The sequence below is a fragment of the Bos mutus genome, chromosome 18, assembly GCF_027580195.1.
Source record: "Bos mutus isolate GX-2022 chromosome 18, NWIPB_WYAK_1.1, whole genome shotgun sequence".
In the NCBI taxonomy this organism is placed as follows: Eukaryota; Metazoa; Chordata; class Mammalia; order Artiodactyla; family Bovidae; genus Bos; species Bos mutus.
Window position 1 is genome coordinate 7,570,357 of NC_091634.1, and position 12,604 is coordinate 7,582,960.

A 12,604-nucleotide genomic window follows, 5' to 3' on the forward strand; every position below is an offset into this window, starting at 1 on the left:
AAAAAAAAGGAACCTGAATCCGATCAAGCCTCTCACTGTAATCAGCCGTTTTCAGAAAACAGGAGGATAAAATTGCCAGTGAATCAACACCATGAGGACAAGGTCGGCCAAGTCCAGGAACTGAAACACTGGCTACAGGATGAATGACCTTGTTTCCCCAAAGAGTCGGTGACATGAAAAAAAGCAGCTGCTGCTGCTAAGTCGCTTCAGTCGTGTCCGACTCTGTTCGACCCCATAGATGGCAGCCCACCAGGCTCCCCTGTCCCTGGGATTCTCCAGGCAAGAACACTGGAGTGGGGTGCCATTTCCTTCTCCAATGCATGGAAGTGAAAAGTGAAAGTGAAGTCACTCAGTCGTGTCCGACTCTTAGTGACCCCATGGACTGCAGCCTACCAGGCTCCTCTGTCCATGGGCTTTTCCAGGCAAGAGTACTGGAGTGGGGTGCCAGCAGGGGGGCTTATAATACATGCAAAATAGATGTGAGACTCAGAAGCAGATTTTTTTCAGCTGTACGAATGTCCAACAGGTTGTTGAAAAGTCATGGGTGTGCAGGATAATTCTTCACTGTGTTAACTTTTAGCAATCCTGACCACTCACTGCTCCTTCTGCTACTGTCAAAAAACAACTGTGACAACTCAGAACGCCCTCCTATGTTCCCAAAATGGCCCCTGAGGGACAGTACTCCTGATCTGAGAACTTTTAACTCTTCTGTTCTCCTGTCTCAGGAACTAGGGTGCACTGGTAAACTCTTAACAACCAGCTCCCTGGAGAAGAAAACCCTGAATTCATCAATGTCCGTGGTGTAAAAAGTCTCCCCATGACTAACAGCTTCATAGGGTATAATTTTCTGTATGAAAGGAACAGAACAGGCAAGTCAGGAAAGACAGAAAGTGGTTGCCAAGGGCTGAGGGGAGGGAGGGAATAGGGAGTGCTTGCGATGGGCTTCTTTTTGAGGGCATGGAAATGTTCAGGAATTTATTGATAGGGGTGATGGCTGTACAAGATTCTGAGCGTGCTAAGAAATCACCGTGTCATGTACTTCAAAGTGGTAAACGGATTTTTGCTGTAGTCAGCCTGTCATAGTGAAATGAAGCCAGACCCTGTGGCGGGGCTCCGGGGCACAAAAGCCTTTCTGTGACCCCTTCCTTGAATTCCAAAGGGCAGGTTCAAACAGTTGCCAATACGGGAAGGGAGGGCCAGTCAAGAAACAGTGCTGGGACTTCCCTGGTGGTCCCGGGGCTAACACACTGTTCTCAATGGATGCAGGGGGCCAGGGTTAATCACTGGCCTAGAAACTAGATCCCACATGCCTCAACTAAGAGTTCACATGCCTCAACTAAGAGCCTGCATGCCACTACTATGGTTCAGAAGGTAAAGAGCCCACTCGCCAAAGCAGGAGACACAAGAGACACAGGTTCGATACCTGGGCCGGGAAGATCCTCTGGAGAAGGAAATGACATCCTACTTCAGTATTCTTGCCTGGAGAATCCCATGGACAGAGAAGCCTGGCGGGCTACAGTCCATGGGGTCGCACAGCTGGACACCACTGAGTGCTTGCATGTGCACGTGCGCGTACACACACACACACACACACACAACTAAAGATCCTACATGCCACATCAAAGACCTGGTGCAGTCAAAAAAATAGATATTTATTTTGAAAATTCTCATTATTAAGAAAAAAAAAGAAACATTAGTGTGGGCTTGGGGCAGGGTCCTGGTTCCCCTTCAAGGGATAACATTATCTCTGAGATCTGCAGAACTAAAACCCCCACCAAACGCTGTTTTCAACGCCTTGGCATTCTTGGACATCTTTATCTCACCTTCCCAGGCTTCCTCATTCCATCTATAAACATTTCATGGTGCTCCTCAGACTGAGGAGAATATTTAAAAATACATAACAAGCACCTTGCTGTTACTACATCTAAATATTAACAGTCATCTCTGAATACCACATAATACCCAGCCTACATCATAGTTTCCTGGATGATCTCAAAGCTGTCTTTTTTCTTTGAATCACCACCAACTACATCCTCATGCAAAAGGGAAAATCTTCTGGTCCTGCCCCAGAGCCCACCTGTAGTGGCACGCTGTGCTTTTAAAAAATTTTTAATCTTAGTTCTGTAACCAGGGATGGAACCCATCTCCCCGCAGTGGAAGCACAGAGTCCTAACCACTGGACCACCAGGGAATTCCCAGCACCCTTTGCTGTGTGTGTGATGACGGCTGATCCTCACTATACGTGTATATGTGCCAGGAGCTTTTTTTTTTTTTTTTTAATGACAGGATTATTTCTTTACAATACTGTGATGGTTCCTGCCATACCTCAACGTGAATTGGCCAAAGGTATACATGTGTCCCCTCCCTCTTGAAAATCCCTCCCACCTCCCTCCCCATCCCACTCCTCTAGGTTGTCACAGAGCACCAGCTTTGGATTCCCTGCACAGAAGCAGGGTTTTTTTTTTTTTAATAACAGCTTTGAGATATAGTTCGCATACTCTAAAATTCACCCATTTAAAGTATACAATTCAAAGAGAGTAATTTCTAAGAGTTCTCACCACAAGAAAAAAAAATTTTTTTCTATTTCTTTAACCTTGTATCTCTGTAACCATCCCTTCATGATGCATGTAAATCCAACCATTCCGGGTACACCTTCAATCTATACTGTGCTGTATGACAATTATATCCCCATAAAACTGGAAGAAAAATAAAGCACACAAGAACGGTTTTGAGCGGCTTGTAGATGAGTGGCTTTGAAATCACAATGGATTCAGAGCTCGGCAACCACCCACAGTGTCATTTCGGAACATTTTCATCATCCTATTGAGCAGTACCTGAAGGTCTCGGTTCACTCGGCCCTGCCTAGAATGTACTTCACGGGATAACTCAGATGACACACAGGTAAATGCACACCTTCTGGCCGCAGGATGCTGATTTCAGGCTCAGTTGCTGTGCAACCCTGGACAAGTAACATCACCTCTCTGAGGGTTAAAACAATGTCTGACCAGGGACTTCCCAGGTGGTCCAGTGGTTAAGATGCTGGGGACACGGACTGGATTCCTGATCAGGGAACTAACATCCCACATGCCGTGGAGCAACTGAGCCCCGCGTCGCAGCGAGAGAATCCACACCCCACAACTAAGACCCAGAAACAACTATTTTTTAAAAAGAAACAGGGATACTTTCTTAAAAATAAGTTAAAAACAAAAATGATGCCTAGCCAAAGAACCACATATAGGAAATGTCCAGAAAAAGCAAATCCATAGACATAGAAAGCAGGTTGGTGGTTGCCAAGGGCCAGGGTGCTGAAGCGGAAGTGGGGTGGCTTCTCTTTCATTGGCCACGAGGAAGGAGTCCCATCTGGAGCTTGTAGGTGATAAGACTGAATCTCCTGAGCCCCAGCTGAGCCTCAAATGAACCTTGTCCAACAGACCCAGCCTCCCTAGCTCCTTTCAGTCCAAGAAGGCCCAAGAGGGTTGTCCCACCCGGGAAACCTTCTGGTTGGACTCAAATCAACACGTGGGGAGGACCCAAAGGATCCCCACCCCCCCACCCCCTGCCCCGGCTGGGTTGGTTTGGTTCCAGTCCAGGCATCTAACCGACAAGTGTGAGTCTCTCCCATTAAGACAACGCTCACGTGATGTTAATGGGCTCTGAGTGTTTCGGGGACTTATTTACAAGCTGTAGGTCACCCCTGGCCACACCTGTATAGCGTCTGGCAGCTTCCCAGGTTCAGCCAGGCCCCACCTTGCTGGACTCAGCCCCACTGTCCTCTTAATGGCCCCTGGCTTCCAGGCTCTGAGCAGGAAACACAGATCCTGGGTCAGGGCATCCTGGGACTTGCCAGCTGTAATCGGCTTGTGTCCTAAGCCAGGAACTCAGTGCTGAGCCAGCGCTTGTCCAGCCCATTCAGTCAATATTCATTTATCACTGCTATTTGTTTTACAGGGTTATTAGAACAGCATACTGCGTGCGAACCGGGTGTCTTAAAACAATAGGAAATTATTCTCTCACGGCTTTGGACACTAAAAGCCAATCTCTGCCTCGTCATCCCGGGCTTTCCTGTTGGAGTAAGGGACCACCCTACTTCACTGTGTGCGTGTGTGACTCTGCAACCCCATGGACTGTATGTAGCCCACCAGGTTCCTCTGGAGACAGGAATTCTCCAGGCAAGACTACTGGAGCCGGTTGCCATGCGCTTCTCTAGGGGCTCTTCCCCACCCAGGGATTGAACTCATGTCTCCTGAATTGGAAGGCAGATTCTTTGTCACCAGGGAAGCCCTCATTGTGACTCATTACATGTGTAAAGACCCTTTTCCCAAATATCAGATCCTGAGGTACTGGGGGTTAGGATTTCAACCCATCTTTTAAGGGGACACAATTCACATTTCTACTAACAAACACATAGGGTGCTGTCTGGAGTGCTGGGCTGTGAGAGCTCTGCCTTCAGGGACCCTAAGTAGTCCCCCTGTTCTTGCATCCTTGTGTCCCCTCTGGTGAGGAGCAGGGGGAAGGGGTTGAAGGGTTTTCCAACCCACTAAGGACCTAGGTTGCTTCAGCTGTGTCCAGCTCTTTGAGACCCCATGGACTGTACCTGACCAGACTCCTCTGTCCATGGGATTCTCCAGGCAAAAATACTGGAGTGGGTTGCCATGCCCTCCTCCAGGGGATCTTCCTGACCAGGGATTGAACCCTCACAATAAATCTGCATCGGCAGGTGGGTGCTTTACCACTTAGCACCACCTAGGAAGCCCTAAAAACCCACTAAGGAGCTTAGTAAATATTTCTTGAATGCATTAGTGTAATTTATTATTAGCAGCCTGGAGAAGGAAATGGTAATCCACTCCAGTACTCTTGCCTGGAAAATTCCATGGAAAGAGGAGCCTTGTAGGCTACGGTCCATGAGGTCGCAGAGTCGGACACAACCGAGCGAACTCATTTTAGAATAACTTCAGATTATTAGCAGCTGGCCGGTTCCTGCTTTGGCCCTGATAAAATAAAAGCCGACTTCCTCTTCCAAGTAAGGCATGTCAAACACAGAGAAGGAGCTGGGTTCCCTGAGTGTCCAGATTAAACAGAGCTCAGCTCAGCATGTGGGCTTCCCTGGTGGCTCAGACAGTAAAGAATCTGCCTGGAATGTGGGAGACCTGGATTCCATTCCTCAGTTGGGAAAACCCCCTGGAGAAGGAAATGGCAACCCATTCCAGTATTCTTGCCTGGAGAATTCCATGGACAGAGAGCCTGGCGGGCAACAGTCCACGGGGTTGCAAAGAGTAGACATGATTGGGCGACCAATACTTCACTTCACTTCAGAAGAGTCTATGGTGCTACTCCACTCAGTGCCTGAAAGCCAGCCCGTGCCTGTTCTGTCCACTGGCAGGACCCTTCCTCCGTGGAGACCTCCTGGGAGGTCTTCCCTCAGCACCAAAAGTCCCCAGGATGTGCAAGAAAAGACGTGCAGGAAAACAGCATGCTGCTTCCCACCCATGGGTGCTATGACAGCTCCACACAGACTTCACCTCCATCCTCCAAGTCAGGTCTGCAAGAAATGTCACCCCTCTTCATTATTTTCTGTAAATCAACCTGATTTTGACTGAGATGGTACAACTCCCTGGAATGTACCTGCAGGGAGCTGTTACCACCACCTCTAGGTCAGCCGGGATTCATCTGGGAGAATATACACGCCAACTTCACTCTCTTTCCTCTTCTGATTTCTGGATGGATCTTGGAGTATAAAGACCCCAGCTTCCTCTTTCCTCTTCTGATATCTGGACTGTGATCTCACTGGTCCAAACCAACAGGAAGGGAATAACTCCAGAAAGAATGAAGGGATGGAGCCAAAGCAAAAAGAATACCCAGCTGTGGATGTGACTGGTGATAGAAGCAAGGTCCGATGCTGTAAAGAGCAATATTGCATAGGAACCTGGAATGTCAGGTCCATGAATCAAGGCAAATTGGAAGTGGTCAAACAAGCGATGGCAAGGGTGAATGTCGACATTCTAGGAATCAGCGAACTGAAATGGACTGGAATGGGTGAATTTAACTCAGATGACCATTATATCTACTACTGCAGGCAGGAATCCCTCCAAAGAAATGGAGTGGCCATCATGGTCAACAAAAGAGTCCAAAATGCAGTACTTGGATGCAATCTCAAAAACGACAGAATGATCTCTGTTCGTTTCCAAGGCAGACCATTCAATATCACAGTAATCCAAGTCTATGCGCCAACCAGTAACGCTGAAGAAGCTGAAGCTGAACGGTTCTATGAAGACTTACAAGACCTTTTAGAACTAACACCCAAAAAAGATGTCCTTTTCATTATAGGGGACTGGAATGCAAAAGTAGGAAGTCAAGAAACTCCTGGAGTAACAGGCAAATTTGGCCTTGGAATACGGAATGAAGCAGGGCAAAGACTAATAGAGTTTTGCCAAGAAAATGCACTGATCATAACAAACACCCTCTTCCAACAACACAAGACTCTACACATGGACATCACCAGATGGTCAACACCAAAATCAGATTGATTATATTCTTTGCAACCAAAGATGGAGAAGCTCTATACAGTCAGCAAAAACAAGACCAGGAGCTGACTGTGGCTCAGACCATGAACTCCTTATTGCCAAATTCAGACTTAAATTGAAGAAAGTAGGGAAAACCACGAGACCATTCAGGTATGACCTAAATCAAATCCCTTATGATTATACAGTGGAAGTGAGAAATAGATTTAAGGGCCTAGATCTGATAGATAGAGTGCCTGATGAACTATGGAATGAGGTTCGTGACATTGTACAGGAGACAGGGATCAAGACCATCCCCATGGAAAAGAAATGCAAAAAAGCAAAATGGCTGTCTGGGGAAGCCTTACAAATAGCTGTGAAAAGAAGAGAAGTGAAAAGCAAAGGAGAAAAGGAAAGATATAAGCATCTGAATGCAGAGTTTCAAAGAACAGCAAGAAGAGATAAGAAAGCCTTCCTCGGCGATCAATGCAAAGAAATAGAGGAAAACAACAGAATGGGAAAGACTAGAGATCTCTTCAAGAAAGTCAGAGATACCAAAGGAACATTTCATGCAAAGATGGGCTCGATAAAGGACAGAAATAGTATGGACCTAACAGAAGCAGAAGATATTAAGAAGAGATGGCAAGAATACACAGAAGAACTGTACAAAAAAGATCTTCAAGACCCAGATAATCATGATGGTGTGATCACTGAGCTAGAGCCAGACATCCTGGAATGTGAAATCAAGTGGGCCTTAGAAAGCATCACTACGAACAAAGCTAGTGGAGGTGATAGAATTCCAGGTGAGCTATTCCAAATCCTGAAAGATGATGCTGTGAAAGTGCTGCACTCAATATGCCAGCAAGTTTGGAAAACTCAGCAATGGCCACAGGACTGGAAAAGGTCAGTTTTCATTCCAATCCCAAAGAAAGGCAATGCCAAAGAATGCTCAAACTACCGCACAATTGCATTCACCTCACACGCTAGTAAAGTAATGTTCAAAATTCTCCAAGCCAGGCTTTAGCAATATGTGAACCGTGAACTTCCTGATGTGCAAGCTGGTTTTAGAAAAGGCAGAGGAACCAGAGATCAAATTGCCAACATCTGCTGGATCATGGAAAAAGCAAGAGAGTTCCAGAAAAACATCTATTTCTGCTTTATTGACTCTGCCAAAGCCTTTGACTGTGTGGATCACAATAAACTGTGGAAAATTCTGAAAGAGATGGGAATACCAGACCACCTGATCTGCCTCTTGAGAAATTTGTATGCAGGTCAGGAAGCAACAATTAGAACTGGACATGGAACAACAGACTGGTTCCAAATAGGAAAAGGAGTACATCAAGGCTGTATATTGTCACCCTGCTTATTTAACTTCTATGCAGAGTACATCATGAGAAATGCTGGACTGGAAGAAACACAAGCTGGAATCAAGATTGCGGGGAGAAATATCAATAACCTCAGATATGCAGATGACACCACCCTTATGGCAGAAAGTGAAGAGGAACTAAAAGGCCTCTTGATGAAAGTGAAAACGGAGAGTGAAAAAGTTGACTTTTTAAAGCTCAACATTCAGAAAACGAAGATCATGGCATCCGGTCTGATCACTTCATGGGAAATAGATGGGGAAACAGTGGAAACAGTGTCAGACTTTATTTTTCTGGGCTCCAAGATCACTGCAGACGGTGACTGAAGCCATGAAATTAAAAGACGCTTACTCCTTGGAAGGAAGGTTATGACCAACCTAGATAGCATATTCAAAAGCAGAGACATTACTTTGCCAACAAAGGTTCGTCTAGTCAAGGCTGTGGTTTTTCTTGTTAGATGTGAGAGTTGGACTGTGAAGAAGGCTGAGGGCCGAAGAATTGATGCTTTTGAACTGTGGTGTTGCAGAAGACTCTTGAGAGTCCCTTGGACTGCAAGGAGATCCAACCAGTCCATTCTGAAGGAGATCAGCCCTGGGATTTCTTTGGAAGGAATGATGCTGAAGCTGAAACTCCAGTACTTTGACCACCTCATGCGAAGAGTTGACTCATTGGAAAAGACTCTGATGCTGGGAGGGATTGGAGGCAAGAGGAGAAGGGGACGACAGAGGATGAGATGGCTGGATGGTGTCACTGACTCGATGGACGTGAGTCTGAGTGAACTCCAGGAGTTGGTGATGGACAGGGAGGCCTGGCGTGCTGAGATTCATGGGGTCTCAAAAAGTCAGACACGACTGAGCGACTGATCTGATCTGATCTGATGCAATATTGCTCTTTACAGCATTGGACCTTGCTTCTATCACCAGTCACATCCACAGCTGGGTATTTTTTTGCTTTGGCTCCATCCCTTCATTCTTTCTGGAGTTATTTCTCCACTGATCTCCAGTAGCATATTGGGCACCTACTGACCTGGGGAGTTCCTCTTTCAGTATCCTATCATTTTGCCTTTTCGTACTGTTCATGGGGTTCTCAAGGCAAGAATACTGAAGTGGTTTGCCATTCCCTTCTCCAGTGGACCACATTCTGTCAGATCTCTCCACCATGACCTGCCCATCTTGGGTTGCCCCACGGGCATGGCTTAGTTTCACTGAGTTAGACAAGGCTGTGGTCCTAGTGTGATTAGATTGACTAGTTTTCTGTGAGTATGGTTTCAGTGTGTCTGCCCTCTCTTACCTTGGGCGTGGGGTTCTCTTCACAGCTACTCCAGCAAAGCGCAGCCGCTGCTCCTTACCTTGGATGAGGGGTATCTCCTCACCGCCTCCCTTCCTGACCTTCAACATGGGATAGCTCCTCTAGGCCCTCCTGCACCCTCGCAGTCATGGCTCCTTGGACGTGAGGTTGCTCCTCCCGGCCGCCACCCCTGACCTCGGACGCGGGGTAGCTCCTCTCGGCCACCCCCCCTGACCTCGGATGCGGGGTAGCTCCTCTCAGTCGTTCCTGTGCAGTCACAGCCTGGCACTCTCGGCAACTGCCCCTGACCCTGACCTCGGACGTGGGGTAACTTCTCTTGGCCGCCGCCCTTCGGGCACGGGGTCCTCCTGGCTTCTGCCCGACCTCAGACGTGGGGTAGCTCCTTTCGGCCGCGCTTAGTGCGCGGGTCGTCGCAGCCGCCTGTGTGTCTTAAACGACAGAAATTTCTTCCTCCCAGTTCTGAAAGCTGAGGAACCCAAGACCTGCTTTTTGTGTCCACTCTAATAAATATATTTGTTAGATGAATGGTGTTGGAGAAGACTGTTGAGAGTCCCTTGGACTGCAAGGAGATCCCATCAGTTCATCCTAAAGGAGATTAGACCTGAATATTCATTGGAAGGACTGATGCTGAAGCTTAAACTCCAATACTTCGGCTACCTGATGTGAAGAACTGACTCACTGGAAAAGACCCTGATGCTGGGAAAGACTGAAGGCAAGAGGAGAAGGGGACGACAGAAGATGAGATGCTTGGATGGCATCACCGACTCAAAGGACGTAAGAGTTTGAGTCAACTCTGGGAGTTGGTGATGGACAGGGAGGCCTGGAGTGCTGCAGTCCATGGCGTGCCAAAGAGTCGGACACGACTGAGCGACTGAACTGAACTGATCTTGGCAGCTGGCCAACTTGCACTGTTGCCCTTATAAAAATAAAAGTTGGGGGCTTCCCTGGCGGCTCACTGGTGAGGAATCTGCCTGCCAATGCAGGAGACAGGGGTTCGAGCCCTGCTCCAGGAAGATCCCAGATGCTGAGGAACAACTAAGCCTGTGCAAGACAATGATTGAGCCCAAGAGCTACAACTGCAGAGCCCGCGGGCCTCAACTACTGAGGCCGATGTGCCCTAAGAGCTGTGCTCCACACAAGAGAAGCCACCACGATGAGAGGCCCACGAACAGCAGCTAGAGCAGCCCCCGCTCATCGCAACTAGAGAGAAACCTGCACAGCAAGGACGAAGACCCAGCCCAGCCAAAAATGAATAATAAAAAATTTTAAAACTGTAGGAAAAAGAAAAGTTAGCAGAGACAGACATGTCTCTCACTTCTCTTTATAAGGGCACTAATCCTATTTATGAGGGCCTCCTTCTAACAACCTAATTCTTCTAATACCTCCCAAGGGCCCACCTCCAAATACCAACACGCTGGAGATTCAGGCTTCAGCATTTGAATTGGGGGTGGGGGGTGGGCACAAGCATTCAGGCCGCAGCTGATGACATCAGACAGCCTCCCAGGGCACAGGGCAGGGTGGGGAACGCTGGAGATGAGATCTGGCCCGGCAACAGGAAGAGGCGAGTCCTTCACTGAAACGTGCCCGTGCGGTTGCCATCCACCACTGTGCTTGGGTGCCGCCACATTGGACAGAGAGCCAGAAGCCGGGTTTCAGTTTCCTCTAGCCTTCTGGCACGAATCTCTCCCACAGAGTTAACGTGGGGGAAAGATCCCGGCTCAGGCAAATTGTCCTGAGGAGAGGGGCTGGCCCTGAGAGAATGGACGGAAAGAGAGAAAGGGAGAAAAACCCATCTGACTCTGGGGGGGCAGGGCTGGGAAGGAAGGCTGGGAGCTGGTATGGGTTGAGCTGTGTCGCTACAAAAATCCCTGTGTTGTGACTTCCCTGGTGGCGCAGTGGGTAAGAATCCACCTGCCAATGCAGGGGAGACGGGTTCGATCCCTGGCCCCAGAAGATTCCACTTGCTGTGGGGCAGCTAAGCCTATGTGCCTAGAGCCTGTGCTCCACAAGAGAAGCCGCTGCAACTAGAGAAAGCCCTCACGCAGCAACTGAGAGCCAGTGCAACCAAAAGTTAAAAACATTAATAAATTAAAATTCCTGTGTGGAAGTCCTACCCCCAGAACCTCAGAATGCCATTGTATTTGGAGACAGGATGTTTCCAGATGTGATTAAATTAAAATGAGGTCATTAGGTAGGCCCTAGTTCATTATGACTGCTGTCCTTACAAGAAGAGGAACTCTGGACACACGCATGTACTGAGGGAAGACGTAAAGTCATGTGGGGAGTGGCTGTCTGCAAGCCAAGGGGAGGGGCTGGGAGCAGATCACCTCCCTCACCAGGAAACCAGCTCTGCTGCTATGTCACTTCAGTCGTGTCCGACTCTGTGCGACCCCATAGACGGCAGCCCACCAGGCTCCCCCGTCCCTGGGATTCTCCAGGCAAGAACACTGGAGTGGGGTGCCATTTCCTTCTCCAATGCATGAAAGTGAAGTCGCTGTCGTGTCCGACTCTTCGCTACCCCATGGACTGCAGCCTACCAGGCTCCTCCATCCATGGGATTTTCCAGGCAAAAGTACTAGAGTGGGGTGCCATTGCCTTCTCCTAAACCAGCTCTGCCGACACCTAAATCTCAGTCTTCAAGCCTCTAGAACTGAGAGGTCATGAACGTCTGTGGTCTAAGCCACCCCGTCTGTGGTGCTCTGCCACCACAGACTCTGCTAGAGGTTGGTAGCGCTAGCACTAGTCCAGCAGCCTCCAATATGGCCCCAAACAATCCTCACCTCTGGGTATCACGCCCTCAGGTTGGTCCCTCCCACACTAAATCGGGCTGCTCTGTGTGACGGACTGGGCACAACAGAAGTGACACTGTGTGACGAGGTAAGGCTCCGTGGTAGGTTTCCACCTTGGTCGTTTGGGCTCTCTCTCTGGAAGAATCCAGCTGCCATATTGTAAGGACACTCAAGTAACCCCACAGAGATCCACATCAAAGGAATCTGGCCAAGAGCCAAGAGCCAGCAACAATTTTCCAGCCATGGAAGTCGACCCCAGTCAAGCCTTCAGATGACTGTGGCCCTACCTGACAGCAACTTCCCTGATTTCCCAAACACAGTCACTCAGGTAAGCCACTCCCTAATTCCTGACCCACAGAAACTGCTGTTATTGTTGTTTAGTCCCTCAGTCGTGTCTGACTCTTTGTGATGCCATAGACTGTAGCCCACTGGGCTCCTCTGACCCTAGGATTTCCCAGGCAAGAATACTGTGCGACCCAGAGACCGAACCCAGGTCTCCTGCATTGGCACAGATTCTTCACTACTGAACTACTAGGGAAGCCCACAGAAACCATAAGTAATGACAAATTATTGTTGTGACTTTAAGGTAACGAGCTTTGGGGTAATTCGTTACACAGAACAGGCAGCTAATACATAACCTCCCTCT